At 32.5% G+C, this 18704-nt stretch overlaps 1 pseudogene; it reads left to right on the forward strand.

Moving 5' to 3' along the window:
* The first annotated feature begins 1329 nt into the window (after positions 1-1329).
* On the forward strand, positions 1330-4051 carry LOC149234545 (putative 2-oxoglutarate-dependent dioxygenase SLC1 pseudogene; annotated as a pseudogene).
* The last annotated feature ends 14653 nt before the right edge of the window (positions 4052-18704 follow it).

The following is an 18704-nucleotide window of genomic DNA, read 5'->3' on the forward strand; positions in this document are numbered from 1 at the left end:
ACTTAGTATGAAACTCTTCCACCAATATGAGCATGAAATATGTTATTGCAGGTAGCATTCAAATCCTCCCAAAACCATAATGAAAAAAGTTTACATAAAGTGATGGCCTTCAGGAACGTTTCTTCTCCTCTACCACTTTCACGAGTTCTCATACCCAAAACTACTAACAACAACTTCTCGGTACCCCTTGTGCATATAATTAAATGACCAACCATCTCAAAACTTATGCAATAGAAATACATGTACTCTACATACCACCTAACATTAATTTAGATCACATGGACAATACATATCAACCCATTATTTGGTTCAACCACTGCATCACCTCACTGTTTCACCCATTATTTAGTTCAACCACCCCATGAAGATATATATATATATATAATTTCCCTATCGTTTTGTATAACCTTCTTAATCTCATTATATGGTTATATAATAATTACAATTACCAATTCTAATTTAAACAAGATTTCCATGTTATTTTGGAGAAGTTTATATAATTCATATAATCTAATTATGTAAAACCTTCTTAATCTCATTATATGGTTATATAATAATTACAATTACCCATTCTAATTTAAACAAGATTTCCATGTTATTTTGGATAAGCTTATATGATTGATCTAATCTAATTATGTTATTCAATTATTATTGAATACCTATAAAAGAAGTTCAAATATTTTTCTTACTGAATAATAAAATCGTCAATGTCAAATACCAATTTAAATAAAATTTCCCATATTATTTTGATAGATTATTCAATAAATTTCATTATATTATTATTAAAAATCAATATTTAAAAATAATAATAATAATATATTTATATAATTTCTAATAAAATTACCATTTTTTATTATTTTACAATAATGAATATTTACAATTTCTCAACATGGTTATAAATAATGAAATTCTAACCACAATAATCTGAAAAATAAACATGAAAGAAGAAAAAATAAGATAGTTGGAGCATCTCTGGAAAACGATCCACTTCCTTGGTGTTTTACTGGCAGAAATAAGGTGGGAACCTGAAAAGTTCAAAAATAGCATGGTTAGAATAGTCTCTTCAAAATAACATGGTTAGAGTATTCTCTTTAAAAACATGGTTAGAGTATTCTCTTTATACATCACAAGTTCTGCTATAAATAACGGCCGGAGAGTGGGGGAGAGCCCTCCCCTCAGAATTATTTTGCTCCCCTGAGTCATTAGTTTTCGTTTCCAATCTTTGCAAGTCTCGTTTCCATTCATTATTCAAGTCTCTCTGCCCGCTTCAAAAATTCTCTCCTTCCAGTTGGTTGCCTCATCAATTAATGCTCTACTTGTCACTCTTCAATGGCTACCGTTTCGTGTAATCTGAGGAGGGATGGTGCTGGCGGTATTGAGGTCCCTGGAGAGGTAACCAAAACCGGTTTGAAGTTCAGAAGCGTCAAACATCTAGCTGAGGTGGTGGGTGTGCAGGTACTTCCCGACAACTATATTTTTCCTGCGGCCGAGCGTCCAACTGTCTGTATAACAGTTGGCATTCCGCAATATGATCCTCCTGTTATCGACATTTCCGGCCTCGAAGGCCCTGACCGCCTCCAAGTTGTTAGTGCTATTGGACGTGAGTGCCAAGAGGTCGGAATTTTTCAGGTGCGACTATTAGAAGTTATCCATTTTTTTTTTAAAATTGAATGCTGGTCAGTCATTGTGGGTTATTTTAGAAAATTGATGAAGATGAGCTGTTTACATTTATTCGTATTTCATAAAATTCAAATCAAATTCAAGTTCACTTCGAAATTGTGTCATCCAATAAAAATAAAAAGCTAAGAATAAAAACTTGAATTTCGGCCCAAATCTGGTATGATCTCTCCTTATCTCATGGTTTTCCTCACCAAGTTTTCTCCTCTGTTCAGGACGGCTTCAAGTGGTGGAGTGACCAACGTCCAGCATGGAGATCGTTATTTATCTTCACGTGTTGGTTTCTCTGGAAATGGAGGAATGCCCGCATCTTCCAGGAGTCCAAGGCTCCAATTGCCTCTGTGCTGGTTTATATATCTGCTTTGGTTGTTACGGATTGATAAGTTTTCTTCTCTCTCCGGTTTTTCTTATGGTCTATGTGGAACTTCTCTCATAGGAATCATCTCTTCTTTTTTGGATGGTTATCATGAACATGTTTTGATTTATGTTATGGTCTTTTGGACCTCTTTTGTATCAGCTCAAATCTTATTATCTGCTCAGAACAGCCACATCTATATGTCCCCATCTGCTATCATCTACAGCATTATCATCAGGATCAGTCGGCCGGAATGTTTATGGCCTTTTATGTAACAACTCATTATATTTTCTTAATATAATATACATGATGATTTTCTCTCTGAAAAAAAAAAAAAAAAACCTCTTAATTTTTTAATATTCATGACATGAATACATTTATATACTTTCCAATAGATAATCTGGCTAATAGTAATTTTGAATTTTTAAATCTAAATTTTACTCTAGGCTACAGAGTAATTTCTTTAAATCTAAACTTAAACTGTAGGCTAGATTGTAATTTCTTATAATTTCTTATTATTAAGTATTTTTAAAATATATTTACAATATTTCAAAAAAATTTGAAAATTTATATTCAATATATATACTATTTAAATTTTGTTTAATTTATGTAAGTGCTAAATTTTGAGTGGTTAAAAACAAAAATGAAACAATTAATATGGTTCCCTACTATCAAATTCAAAGATATTTTGTCTTAAATTTTTGATAATTTAAAAATTTTAATTATTTCATTTTTTGATAAATAAATTTCAAAATATTCTAAAAATTTATTGTTAACCATTAGTAATATAAATGTTGCCAAGTTCTACTATGCGCTTATAAATAAGTATGCTAATTTTTTATGTGCCCGCAACTCAAGAAATAATGCACGCTAGCGGTGTAAATTCGTGGAAAGTGAGACTAACTTTCCCAGAATACACGATATGTGAAAGGTCGATTTTTTAATTAATTTGCAGGTGATTAAACACGGTGTTGAGGATTCGTTAATGAGCGAGATGATGAGAGTGGTGACTGAGTTCTTCTCGCTGCCCATGGAAGAAAAGAACAAATTTCTTTCTGAAGACACGACGAAGGCAGTGAGATACGGTACCAGTTTCAATCATCTGAGAGATCGAGTTTTCTGCTGGAGAGATTTTCTGGAGAGATTTTCTGAAGCACTATTGTCATCCCCTCGACAAAATGCTTTCACTATGGTCTTCAAATCCTTCTGATTATCGGTGAGGCGTTATCAAAATTGATCAGATTATTTAGTGGAGAGCTTGGGATTGCCCCACAACAAATATATTGTAGACAACGGTTTTAGTGACGAGGGCAGCCAAGTTATGGTTCTCAATTACTATCCTGGCTTGTCCAGAACGTGAGCTTACCTTAGGAATACCACCACATTCAGACTAGGGCTGCATTACCGTTGTCGCTCAAGACTCGATCGGAGGGTTTCAGATATTCCATCAAGGCCAATGGAAGGCAGTACGACCAATGCCCAAATGCTTAACAGTAAACATAGGCGATCATATAGAGGTAACTATACTCTTTAAATTATATGAATTTCTTAAGTAATGCATTAACTAATTAATGCCTCTCGTGTCGGTAGATGTATGTATTAAAAGAGGTTCCTTTCCTCAAGCTTTAGGTGAATTTAACGTCTGATTTAACTAAAAAAATGATCTCCTTTTCATAAATACGTTGATCAACCTACCCAATCAGTGGCTAATTTTCACCGGTGGCTGGTTGATATATTTAGATTCTGAGCAATGGGCGATACAAAAGCGTGGTGTACCGAGCAGTGGTGAACTCAGAGAAATCCCGAGTTTCGGTGGCGGCTTTCATGAGCTTGCCCTTCGAAGCAAAAATTGGTCCTGAGCCCGAGCTCATTGATGAACACCACCCAGCCCTGTACAGGGGTACAAACTTCGCCGAGTTTACGAATCTTCTGACTTCCAAAGAATACAAAGACAAGGCATTCCTGGATTCTATAAAACTTCCTGGTCTTGTCATGGCCACGTCTAAGGATGAAATTTGACAGGCATTTGTTTTTATTTCATGAGATGATTTGCTCAAATATAGTAAAAAAATCAAGAATTTTCCGTGTCCATCAAACTAGTTAGATAAGCCATAGAAGATGATGATCACAAAAGAATCATCGGACTACATTTTGAGTATGGGTAAAGGCCCGACATAGGTGGAAACTTTTTTGTTTGTAAAATCTACATTTTTTTGGTACATAACAAGTTCTCAATTATAAATCATGCAAGTTTTCGCTTCATATTGAAATCTTACCCGATATTGAATAGTGAATAATTGATTGAATGAGAAACAATACCACCGTTTTCATTCTTAAAACTTAAAATATCGATGATAAACAATATTTTTAAACTCTGAATCATTACCGATAATAAATATAAATATAAATATAAATAATTTATATTTCTAAATTTCAAATAAATGCTTTTAAATAATGAGTAAAATGTTTTTTTAATATTTATTTATTATATTTTATTTCAAATGTTTTTCTATAATTTATTTATTATATTTTATTTTAAATGTTTTTCTATAATTTATTTATTATATTTTATAATAATTAATAATAAATGTTATAATTTTTCAGTTTATATTGAAATCATTAATTTCACTCACATTTTTTAAGATTGACTAATCAATTGAATGTTGACTAACTAATTGAATGAACAAGAAACCGCTACTTAAATGTTAAATTTTGAAATTTTTTTGAATATAATAAAGTTGATGCTTAAAGGAAAAGTGTAATGACCCCGTAAAACTTGTAATTATGAAAGTTACCATGGTAAGAAATTAGTGTGAACTGCTAATTACTATTGTTAAAAGATATTATTTTATTTATGAAATGGAAGATATTTTGGATAAATGCTGGCAGTCTCCTAAGGGAGGATTTGAAAAAGAAAAAGAAACAGTTATAAAACTGAAAAGGAAACTAACCCCTCAGCCAGGAAAAGTCCTGGGAGGGAAAATCCCTAGTCTGTTGTGACAGAGAGGGAGAGGAAAATCTGAGAAAAGAGGAAAAAGAAAAAGAGAAAGGGTTAAGTCTGGTGAGGACCAGATAACCCAAGCACTGAGGTGCTGGAGTCTTGTTGAGGGCTGCAGGCCTGCAAGACAGCTCGGGGGGAGAATCCAGTGAACTGATGGATCTCATGGCTGGGTGGTTAAGAGCAAACATGTAAGGTGCAGGTGAACTTCTGGAGCATTAACTCTTGTAGCTGGTAGACCAGGTACGAGTTATTCACCATTATTCACCAGATTTATATCTCTGTATCAGTTTACTGGGTGTTCAGGAGGAAAATACAGTAAATCTAAGTCTCTGTTGTTATTAGATGCAAGAATATATATCATGTTCGAAACAGTTCTTATTAACACCTGAACTGGTTATTTAAACAGAAAGAATAGAGATTATCTGTTGTATATATATATTGCTTGTTAACAGAATGGAAAGTGTTGTATAGTATCTATATAGAACAGAGACAAATCATTTATATGCAAACTATACAACCAATACATGTTGTCTATATAGAGAACGGAAATATATTTCTTTGCAAACTGATAACCAAAGCACGTTATCGATATAGAGATAAAGATCTGTTATTCAAATGCAAACTGTATAACTAGAGCATGTAGTCTATATAAAAGCAGAGACACTCTAGTTATAATCAAACTGTATCCGAATCCGGAAATAGAGACCCTAGTGGTATGCGAGAAATGAAGTGTATATTAGAACAATACAGCACGCTGCATTTAGTAGAATAAATTAAATGAAATACAGAACTGCAAGACAGTATTGTGATGCGACGGAAGACAAAGCACACGGTGGAACGGTGTCATTGTCCTCAAGCATAATATAAGACTATAACAAGAACGTAATAGACCTTGCACTGAGGGTTAGATAACATTATGTTCAAACCTATTGCAAAAGAAATCACAGCGGCATATTATTATGCTCGGAACTTATGCGAAAGAAAAACCATAGTGGTATCGTTAAACATTTTCAACTGGTATAAAGAACAGAGTAAGCCGTTAATGGTGCGAGGTTGACACGAGGTCACCGGGCAACCAAACCCTGTAGAAGGGACGGCCAGGTACTGCCATGGAATAGTTGCATGTAACTAGTGAGTACGCGACTAAAACCCTCAACTAAATAAATCAAAAACTCTGTCGTCATTGAATAACAGTGAACCTGTACAAATGTCGAGCATTATACCTTCGTAAATCAACATTATATGTGGTAAAGTAAAACAGAATGCCAGAATAAACGAAATCCATTGATAAACATATGCAAGGTATTCCATAACAATTTCTTAAAATTATTATAACAGGAAACCCGGTTGGGTATAAGAGCAGTATAAAAGTCCAAATGTCCAGAGTACTGAAGGAGGCTCTCGGCCGTCCTAAATTCATACAAAAACTTGGAAATTTAAATAGAAACCCTCATGTCAAATAACAACAGTAAACGTGCGGAGGTCTTAATACATTTGGGTATTATGGTTCCGGCAGAGGGCCGTAAACTCTCAAACATGTAATACATGAAACCTGGCAGAATGCCGAATGGATAGTTATTCACAAACTGTATAATCAAAGATGGAAAGGCCGTCCACGATTTGAGCCAGGGTTGATCGAATGATAGAACCCTGAGCCATTAAAATAGACCGCCATGAGGAACACCTCAGGCTGGAAGAAATCACCATAAGATAAGCCGTAACAATAAACCTTTCTATTAAGTTTAACCATGATTCCGGCTGGAAAAACGTAATGGGTAAATACCTGTGAGTGCAGTGGCTGCATAATGACCCTTCGAGCGGTATTGAACCCCGAATCAAATACCTGTAAGCAGAATAGCAAGCAAGGTAAGCTCAGAACAATAGGAACTCCAGAGTATAAATAAGACACCGTAAGCATAAACATATATGAATTTATCAGTGCAGAAGACCTGTATATGGCACGTAATGGAGGTCAAAGTACCTGGAATGGCGTTGCAGGTTTGCTCACCGGTGCATGGAGGGCTGCCGAGCGGAGCAGAATGCGGCCCTCTTCCAAACAGATGCAAATGAACCCGAAAACCATGGCTCGGTGGTTTATAAAACCCTTGAACCATCGTGAGCCCTTGGATCCGGTTATGTGATCTGGGCCGTTCATCCAAATGAAGAACTGGCGCGCTAAACCCCGCGAAGTTACCGAGGCTTCACATGGCCTCTGCACGGTGCTAGCCACCTGGCAGAGGTAGGTGAAGATATTAACCACGCATTCACCACTTGGCACCAGGTTTGGTCGGGTAGTAAAGCCGAAATGTGTCACCTTTGACTTAGCTCATCGTATATTCACCAATGATTTTTAATCAAACAGGTTGATACGCTATGGAAGTAAAGATTATATTTGTATGTGTTAATATATAGCCATGGTTGCGGTAATTAAAGGAAAATTGTATTTACGCACATGGGTAATCCATGCTGATTATATATGGGCGGATGTTAGGCCTAGATTATACAATTAAATTTTTTTTTATGTTGGTATAATTGTCGTGGAGTCGTGACAAAAAGAGGGAAAGTTTAGACTTCCCAACCATTCCCAAAATGTTGAAAAGTTTTTGAATATAATAAAGGGAAAGTTTAGACTTCCCAACCATTTCCAAAATGTTGAAATGTTTTTGAATATAATAAAGTTGATGTTTAAAGGAAAAGAGGGAAAGATTAGAGTTCCCAACCATTCCCAAAATCAAACCTATGATTAAACCATGATTGAAAAATATTTTAAATTATAAATATTATATTTTTTTATAAACATTATAATATAAAATTAAAAGTTAAATTTAAATATGATTTTCACACAAGATAGGGATGACTACCTTAATGTGTTTAAAGTTGTGTTCTCAGAATTATATGGAAACATGCTGCACATTGACTCAATTTTAAAAGTGTGAGGGTGGTTACAACTATTATTTGGTTTCTATGCTTATTATTATGTTATGTTTTTATTATGAAGAATTTTTTTTAGAATGTTTTTAACACATTGTGTCTATAATATTGTTAAATATTTTATTTAACATTATTTTTATTATTTAATAATTATAATTAAATATTTTATATAGAAATGATAAATGAAAATGAAATATACATGTAACATAACATACATTCATATAGATACATTCAATCATATTATTTTATGTAGAAATGATAGGTGAAGATGAAATATACATGTAACATAATATACATTGATACACATACATTCAATCATGTTTGGGATGTTTACAATTATTTCATAGTGTATATAATCATTATGAAGATTTTTGTTATATAAATTTTGATTATACTATATCTATATTATGTTAAATAGGATACAAGTACAACTCTACCCTCCAATAAAATGATGAAGAAAAAATGAAAGACAAAATGTTCTGATCATATAACTTAGGAAAAATATAATTAATTTTATAATTTATATTATTATAATATAAATATAAAATAATTATAATTTATATTTTATGATATTATTTAATATATAAATATATAATTAATAAAACCTATATAATTTTATTAAATATGTTTAATTACACGATATTAATGATTTTATAATTGTTATATAAATATAATAAATATAATTAACTTTATATTTTTTTCTTCAAATTAATCATTCAAATTAATCATATCATTAATTTTTAGTCAATATTTTGAACAAACTAATATAATTTATCATCAATACAAAAAATTAAATATAAATATAATATTAACTATATATTAATTTATTTAAATAATATTGTGAATAATTTATTTGTTAATAATTTATTTTTTAATTATTTGATTATATAATTAACTCTAATTTGATTTATTGTATTGTTAATTACATCAAATACTTGTCATTTAACAATGATAAATATTGGAATATTAATTATATCAAATATTTAATTCAAAATATAATTTTCCATAATTAATATTTTTAATAATTTCCTTATTATATTGCCATTTAATATGATTATTTTCTTCAAAACCTTAAATGATATTTATTACATTTCATGATATAATTAGCCATTATGTAAAAAAAGATATTGGGATTATTTTATAAAATATTTAATATTATTTATTTAAGATTTCAAAAAATATGAGTTTCAAATATTAGTTTAATTCATTAAAGTATTTTACTAATGGGTGATCGGGTTAGACTCTACTAATGATAGTGGGATAGTGGTCACTAATCTTTGGTGTCCATTAACAACAACTTATATATCTATATATATGTATGTACACACACACACACACTCTACTAATGATAGTGGTCACTAATCTCTGGTGTCCATTAGCAACAACTTATATATCTATATATATATATATATATATATATATATATATATATATATATATATATATATATATATATATCTAGACACACACACACACGATCTAAACCTTATATTAATTCATCAAAACATATAGGATACATGTCCAAAATATGTTTCTCTACCAACTTCACTCCTATAATATTTGTTGGCTAGTAGAACAATACACAAATTGTGACAAAATGCAAGAACCTTCTCATAGCCGACAACCAGAAAGACCAATACAACCAAAATATCCCTAGGATGATATACAACCCACCAGCATCAATTAGTAGGCAGGTGGTCTAGACCCAATCTGAAGGAGAAGGGTGACCAAGCTCCCCGTGAACATGGAATTAAATATTTTCTATGTGCCCCTCTAGTTGCTCCATGTACCCAACATGTCTACTTTGTCCTTGATGGAATGATGCTAAGTGATCCAACATATCTCATTGGTTACATTGCAGTTCATTCATGAAATTTATAATTTCATTGTGGTTCTCGTTCCTATTTTGATTCAACTATTCTAGGAACATTGTAACTTGCTATAATTGTTCTTTCAAGGTGTCCAAAGATGCGGGTAAAACAACTTGCCTAGGTGACTGTGTAGGGTTAGGGGATACCACCCCATCCATATCAACTTCCTAGTCCCTTAACCCTTTCGTTACATCATCATCTACACCATGCACTACACCCTAGCCTCGTTATCCTACACCTCTTCTCACTCTACTGTCTATCTAAACATCTTCTCCTTCCCTCTTATTTGCAGACCACATCTCCAAATGAGCTTTCTGATCAGTATGACCATAAAATCTGTTGCAAGTAGCGTTTAAATCCTCTGAGAGCCATATCCAAAGAGGTTTGCATAAGGTTGTGGCTTGCACGAACATTTCTTCTCCCTTGCCACCTTCAGTAGCTCCCATAGCTAAAACTGCTAACAACAACTAGCAACCTCTAGATTTCTTTTATACATATACTTATATGACCAACAATATTAAAATTTCCCTGATAAAAATATATATATCACACATACCACCTATACATAAATTTAATTTGCATAAATGAGAGAAGTCACCTAGCCAGCCTACCTATTATATTTCCATATCATTTTGAATTATATTTATGTAGTGTCCTTATTCTCACTATATTGTTATATATTTCAATGTGATTAAGTTTAACTTCTAATATAACAATTAGCATTCCGGAATATGATTCTCTATCGACATTTCTGATTGGAAGGCCTTTGCCGCCTCCAAGTTGTTAGGGTTATGGATCTGTGTGCCAAGAGGTTGTAATTTTTCAAGTGAGATTAAAAGTTGAAAAAACAAATATAAGAAAAAAAAAAATGAAATTATTTCTTGATTTGTAGATGTTATTTTTGAACAATGATCGTGTTAATTTTATTTCTATATCATTCCAATTTTGTTTAGAAACTTGTGACTATTAGAAATTATTTGTTTAAATTCATATTGTGTTTTTCCTTTGTGTAAAATTTGATAGGTTAGTAAATTTAGAGTATTTTTTAAATATATTATTGTTTTTATAAGATTTTAGACATTTAATAAATATAAATAAAATCAATGGTTTAACTTTATATATCTCTATCAATCCAATTACATTTAAATTCACTCTGGAAAGTGTCATTCAATAAAAATAAAAACGTCCCATTCAATAAAAATGAAAATAAAAAGTACGAGTAAAAAATTTAATTTTGGTCGTTACTCTAATAGCTACTCGATGCTATATCGTAACTCCGAATTTTTGAATATTCGTGATTTGAATAAATCTTTATACTTTGTATTAGATAATATAATTAATAGATATTTTAATTTTTGAAATATTTAATTATATATTTTATAGGTTAGATTTTATTATTTTATTATCTAAATATTAAAAAATAAATGAGCCTTTACATGGGATACGTTACATTCATTAATAGGTCAAACAATTGACTTAAAATCTGTGTCTGATTTGTATCGTATATATAACAGAGGAAGAAAGCTCAATCGTTTATAAAGCTCTTTGGATATTTTGTATATTGTGAGATAGGGTTAATATAAAGCTTCTACTGAGGGATGGTTTTTTTTTATTCTGTGCACTTAATTGGCAAGTTAGGATATGTGTAATTTAGTATACTTTAAATGTAAATTATCAGATTAGTTTTTATGTGAAAGAAGTTATAAATTTAATAGGGAATATTGTTGTAAATTTGGGATATTAATATTTTTAGAGATATAATTTCAGTAATGCGCAAGGCAATATATATTACTGGTTAAATTTAAGCTGGTATAAAATTCAACACAATCCAGATGCGTTAATTAATAGATGAAGCTATAAATCCTGAAATATTGATTATTATATAAAATGAGACTATTTAACTTTCTGTGAATGCACACGATGTGAAAAGTCGATTTTTTAATTAATTTGCAGCTGATTAAACAAGGTGTTCATGATTCGTTGACAAGTGAGATGATGAGAGTGGTGACTGAGTTCTTATCGCTGCCGATGGAAGAAAGGAATAATTTTATTTGTGGAGACAAGACGAAGACAGTGAGATACGGCACAAGGTTCAATCACCTGAGAGATCGCACTATTATCGTTTCCTCGACAAAATCTTGCCACTGTGGCTTTCAAATCCTTGTGATTATCGGGGAGGCATTATCAACATGATTAGGTTAATTAAAGAAGGAATAAAGTGTTAAAATAAGTTTTTTTGTCAAATAAAAATAGAGTAGTTTTCTATTAACCCAATAAGTACATTACATATTTTAGAGGGTAAATCAAGTTTTTTATTAATCGAACAATTACGTTACATGTGTTACAGAGTAAATCAAAATTTCTTTCGTTTACCAAAAAATAGTCCACATAACCTATCAGAAGAATTATTAACTTTAAACATCGGAACCATTCACTCTAAAGAAAAAGATTACTCATGTATAAAAAATTAATTAAATTCAGAAAGTAAAATTAAATAAAATTAAATTTAGTTTATAGTTGCATGTCAATTTATTTTAAAAAATTAAATTTAATTTGTAGTTACATCTTAATTTATTTTAAATAAATTATTAATTATAAAAAATTTAAATACCCTTCGCTTAATTCATTATAAGTATTAATGTTTTTACGTGATCAATAAAAAAAATCATATCATTGTGCGTGAGCCAAATAAAAATCACAAAAATGAGACAGTTAAAAAGAGACATTTTTCAAATTAGAAAATTGTTAAATAATTAAGATGGAAAATTTGTTGCTTAATTAAATAAAATAGACGTCGCATCTCCTCTATGTGATAACCTGTGTTGTTTAAGGCCGGCAAACTTACAGTTTCGCGATTTTTGGCAATGCAACGCTTCCCAACCCTATCGAAAGGTGCGGTCCGTGGGTTATTTTGACTAAAGTCAAAGGAGCGTGTGGTTTATTTTGACTCATCACTTTTTTTCTTAATATCTGATTTCAAAAAGATTTTAAAAGATTCATAAAGATTTAAATGGAGTTCTTATAAGGTTTTACGAAAAGGTTTACTTTGGATATGTTTTAAAGAGGCTGTATAAAAAGTATTTAGTTTAAGTTTATAAATTTTATTTTTTTTTCAAATCAAGTGTAAAGAGTTTATTTTATAAAAAAAGAAATTTAAAGTTTCTAAAAAGAAGTTTTGAAGAAAGATGATTTTCTCAAATTTCCAGTACCAATTCTCATCGTTTATAGGGACCATGTTGAAGACTCATGATATTTGGGAGCATGTTTAGTTTGAGTTTTTAGAACTTAAAGATGAAGCAAAAGAAGTAGATCTCACTAATCTAGAGAGGGAACTATGGAAGAAAGAAAAAAAGAAGAATGCACAAGCATTGCAACTTATTCAACAAGGAGTGGACTGAGCAGTGCTCCAGAAGATTAAGATCACGTCTTCATCAAAGACAACATGGAAGACCTTGGCTACAAGCTATAAAGGTATGGTCAATGTCAATATTGTTAAGTTGCATAGTACTAACACAAAGATTTTGAAAGTCTAAAGATGAAGGAGATAGACGACATCGATTCTTTCATGAATCAGGTCATGGCTGTCATAAATTAGTTAAAAAATTATGGTTATGAAATTAAAGATCAAACAGTGGTTGAGAAGGTCCTCAGATCTTTGTCTACCAAATTGTATGTTGCGGTAGCAACCATAGAAGAAGCTAAGGATTTGACATCATTAACAGTTGATGTGTTGATGGGATCATTAATAGAAATAAGGATTCCACTTTAGAAATTGCTTTCAAAAGCCAGGTTTCTATTTAAGAGATAGAAATGGAGGCATAAGTAGATCGAGAGGCAAAGTACGAGGCAGAAGACATGGTCGTCAAAGAGATGTTTGAGAAGAGCATGAACAAGAAAGTGGAAAAAACAACAGAAGCTTCAACAATAATCAAAGAGTTGACAAATAAAAGGCGAGATGTTATTATTGCAATAAATTTGATCACTCTGCCCCTGATTGTAGGAAGAAGATAATTGATCAAGGAAACCAGAGAGATAATGTTACTACAGAGAGTAATAACTCCATGTTCTTAGATTTCCATACCATGCATGAACCTTCTGATAATGTGTGGCTATTAAACGGTGGTTGCAGTGACCACATGACAGGCAACAAGAATTTGGTTCCAAATTTGGATCAATCTGTGAAGACAGAGGTAAAGTTGGGAACTAAAAAGACTGTGGATGTAGATTGAAAAGGAGTGGTCAACATTCTCACCAAGGAAGGGGAGCGAAAGACAATTTCAGAGGGATATTATGTCCATGTTCTCGAACATAATTTAATAAGTGTTGGTCAATTGACACATAAAGGATACAAAGTTAGGTTTCAAGGACAAGAGTGTGCTATATATGGCAAGCCCCTAAGCAAGCAGCTGAAAGAAATGGTGCAGATGATGAGGAACATACTCTTTCCTCTAATTATGAATTACAGTGATCAGATCAGTTCGTTTATAGTTGGATGTTCCAATGATTATTGGTTATGGCACTTTCGGTTTGGACACTTGCACTTTTCTAGTTTAAGATTGTTGTTGCATAAACAGATGGTTAGAGTATTACCTCCCATCAAAGAACCTCCTAGTACTTGTGATTGTTGCATCTTTGGAAAGCAACACCGTGAATGGTTTCCAAAGGGAGTTGCATAGCAACCTCTTGAGCTAGTGCATCCAAATTTGTGTGGACCTATGAGGACACAGTCGATTGGTGGAAGTTGTTACTTCCTCATTTTCATTCATGACTATAGCAGAAAGACTTGGGTTTACTTCTTGAAGCATCATTATGAAACTTTTGCAAATTTCAAGGAATTCAAAGGCTTAGCAGGGAACCAAAGTGATCAAGAGATCAAGGTATTAAGGTCAGATCATGGTGGAGAATATGATTCAAAGGTATTCCATGATTACTGCAAACAACATGGAATCAAAAGATTGTTTAGAACAAGGTACACACCGCAGCAAAATGGTGTAGCAGAGAGAAAGACTAAAAACATTATGAAAATGGAAAGAAGCATGTTCAATGGAAGAAACTTGTCTAATGAGTATTGGGAAAAAGCATCTACGTGTATTGTTTATGTGATAACCAGATCTCCCACAGAGAGTGTGATGAAAAGAGTTCCAAAAGAAGCATGTTCAATTATGTCTTGCAGTGTATCTCATCTCAGAGTGTTTGTATGTGTAGCTTATGCAGATGTGCATAAAGAGTGAAGAGGTAAGTTGGATTATACAAGTGAAAAACAAATATTTACTAGTTATAGTGGGCAATCAAAAGCTTACAAATTGTATAACCCTATCACCAATAAGACCATAATTCGAAAAGATTTTGTGTTCAAAGAACAAGAGTCATGGAATGGTATTATAGAAAAAATTGTTGATGCACAAGTGCCACTAATGGAAAAAGATGATGTAGTAGAATAGAAGCAACAAGAATCACAGGTGAAGTCACCAAATAGAGACACACCAACAAAGACTCCATGATTTTCTAAGTAGCATGGATCTTCAAGCATATCACAGAACGAGCTTCTCTTATCAATCAATCGGATAATGAATCAAGAACTGGTAAGAGAAAGATGAGAAGTCTGAAGGATATTTATGATGATTTGGGTGCTAGTTCAAATTTTCCATTATTGTCATTCCAACCTTCTTCATTTGAAGAAGCAATCAGAGATGAAAATTGGGTGCAAGCCATGGATGAAGAAATTGAAGCTATTGAAAAGAATGATGCATGGGATTTGGTTGATTTTCCAAAGGACAAAAATCTCATTGGTATGAAATGCATGTACAAGATAAATATGAATGATAAAGGTGAAATTAACATATTTCAAGAAAGACTTATAGCAAAAGGATTCTCACAACAACCAGAAATAGATTTTGGAGAAACATTTTCTCCAGTAGCCAGATTGGATAATGTAAGAGAAGTTCTAGCCACAACAGCTCAGAACGAGTGGAAAGTATATCAGATGGATGCAAAATCAACATTCTTGAATGGAATTCTAGAAGAAGAAATCTATGTGAAGTAGCCTCCATGATATGAAGTTGAAGGTAAATAAGATAAAGTATATAGGTTGAAGAAATCGTTCTATAGACTCATGAAAGAACTTAGAGCTTGGTATAGTATAATTGATAGCTACATGATCAAGAATGGATTTTGAAGAAGAAACATCGAGCCTACCTTGTATAGAAAGGTAAATGAGCATGGAAAATTTTTGATTGTTTTCTTATATGGTGATGACATGATTTATATAGGTTATTTTGCATTGGATGAATTTAAAGCAGCCATGATGAAATAGTTTGAGATGATCAATATCAGACTTATGAAATATTTTCTTGGCATGGAAGTTGAACATCTAAAAAAAGGATTTTTATTTGTCAAAATAAATATGCTAGAGATTTGCTAAAAACATTCAGGATGGAGAATTGCAACCCTGTCCCTACACCAGTTGCAATAGGTACAATGTTAAGCAAGGATGATGAAGGATCAAATGTCAATCCAACTCTATTCAGAAGTTTGGTTATCAACCTCATGTATCTCACAACTACAAAGCCATATATTATACAAGGAGTAAGTCTGATTTCTAGATTTATGGAGAATTTGAAAGACACACATTAGAGAGGAGGAAAATAATTCTAAGATACATAGCAAAAACTAGAGATTGTGGAATAATGTATGTAAGTAAAGGAAATAAGGATCTGATTGGATATACAGATCGTGATTTTGCAGGTTGTTTGGATGATAGGAAGAGCACTTCTCATTATGTGTTCCATCTTGGTTCAGGTGTGTTTTCATGGGAATATAAGAAGTGTCTTATTATGAAATTTTCGTCAGTAGAAGCAGAATACATAGTAGGAACATCAACATCATGTCAAGTAGTATGGTTAAGAAGAGTATTGATGGACTCAAGCATAAACAATAAGGGTCAACAACAATATATTGTTACAACACCTCAACAATTGCACAATCCAAGAATAGTGTTTCATCAAAAGAGAAAGCATATTGATACTAGATATCATTTTATTAAAGAACTTGTGAGAAATGGAAAAGTTCACTTGAAGCCTTCTAAATCTAGCAATCAATTGGCTGATATATTTACTATGTCATTAACAAAATGTTTGTTTGAGTTTCATAGAAGGAACTTCGGTGTTGAAAGACTAGCTGAGAGATAGACCAATAGGCATGTTTGAGTTGTTATGAGTCTTATCTTAGTTTAGTGGTCATAATTAAGGGGAAGTGTTAAAATAAGCTAATTACTTAGGCTAAATTTAGAGAGTCGAGTAAAGTCAAGTGAAGTGAAGTAAAGTAAAGTAGAATTTAGTGTGTGGTTGCATGCCAAGTTATTTTAGGCAAGTCGATAGTCAGAAAATGTTTAAATACCCTCACTGGGTTCAGTGTAATCATCAAGTTTTCGTGTGATCAATAGAACCTCTGCAACTCATGTTATTGTGTGTGATTTACTTGTCTTAGTTTGTGCCTTGTCTCCTCTACCTTTCCAACATAAATTTGATGTCATTCAATGACTGTCATGATGTCATATATGTATCAAAAACCTATAGGAGCGTCACATCATCATATAGAAACAATGTGAGGCGGTTGCGTGCGAGGATAAGGGGTGCTATAGTGGAGAGATTGAGATTGGCCCACAAGAAATATATTGTAGTAAATGATTTTTGTGATGAGGGAAGCTAAGCTATGGTTCTCAATTACTATGTTGCTTGTCAAGAACCTGAGCTTATCTTAGGAATACCACCAAATTCAGATTATGGGTGCCTTACCATTCTTGGTCAAGACTCGATCAGAGGGTTTTAGATACTCCATCAAGGATATTGGAAGGCAGTAGGACAAAATAATGTTGAGTTCATATAGGCCTTTGAAGCATGCAAGAACCCCTTGAGCAAATATTCCATCCCCTAGAGGGACTTTATGTTGTAGGATCATTTGTTGTTCAAGAAAAGCCAGTCATTTATTCCCTATTGTTCAATGAGAGAGAATTCGATGTAGGAAAAGAAAAATGGAGGTTTGGTAGGGAATTTTGGTGTGGAAAAGATACTTGGGAATCTATAACACTTCTACTTCTAGCTGAAGATGATAATTGATGTGCAAAAATATGTGGGAAAATGTAGAGTATGTCAGCATGCAAAAGGGAGGAATCAAAATGTTGGGTTATATACTCCTCTACCCATCCTAAGTATACCATGGGACTTGGTGAGTATGGATTTTGTTTTGGGTTTGTCGAGGATGCAAGAAGGTAACGATTCTATAATTGTAGATGTGGACAAATTTATGAAGATGGCTCACTTTATCCCATGTTGCAAGACTAGTTATGCTACACATGTGGCTCATTTGTTTTTAATGAGATTGTTTGATTACATGGTTTTCCAAAGAGTATAATCTTCGATAGAGACACTAGGTTCATAGGACATTTTTTGAGGACTTTGTAGAATAAGATTGGAATGAAATTGAACTTCATCTTAGGCTATCACCCACAATTTGATGGGAAAATGGAATTTTTGAACAAGATTCTTGGAAATCTATTGAGGAGTCTCGTGGGGGAGCATCCCAAGCAGTGGGATCATGTATTAGCTCAAGCTAAGTTTGCATACAATGATTCGCCAAGTAGGAACAATGGGAAGAGTCTATTTCATATCTTGTATGGAATGAACCCTAGAGGGGTTTGTGAGCTGAGAGACTTGGGAAAACTTGATTAGAGGGGTGTTGATGGGGATGATTTTGCAACAATGATAAGTGAATTACATGAGGAAGTAAAACATAAGCTACAAAAAAATAACCACAAGTACAAACAAAGAGCATAGTTGAGATGGAAAGAGGCAAATTTTGAAGTAGGGGACTT

Source organism: Pinus tabuliformis, chromosome 8 (assembly GCF_031772625.1).
Source record: "Pinus tabuliformis cultivar Carrire ecotype Pingquan chromosome 8, CPIR1, whole genome shotgun sequence".
Taxonomy (NCBI): domain Eukaryota; kingdom Viridiplantae; phylum Streptophyta; class Pinopsida; order Pinales; family Pinaceae; genus Pinus; species Pinus tabuliformis.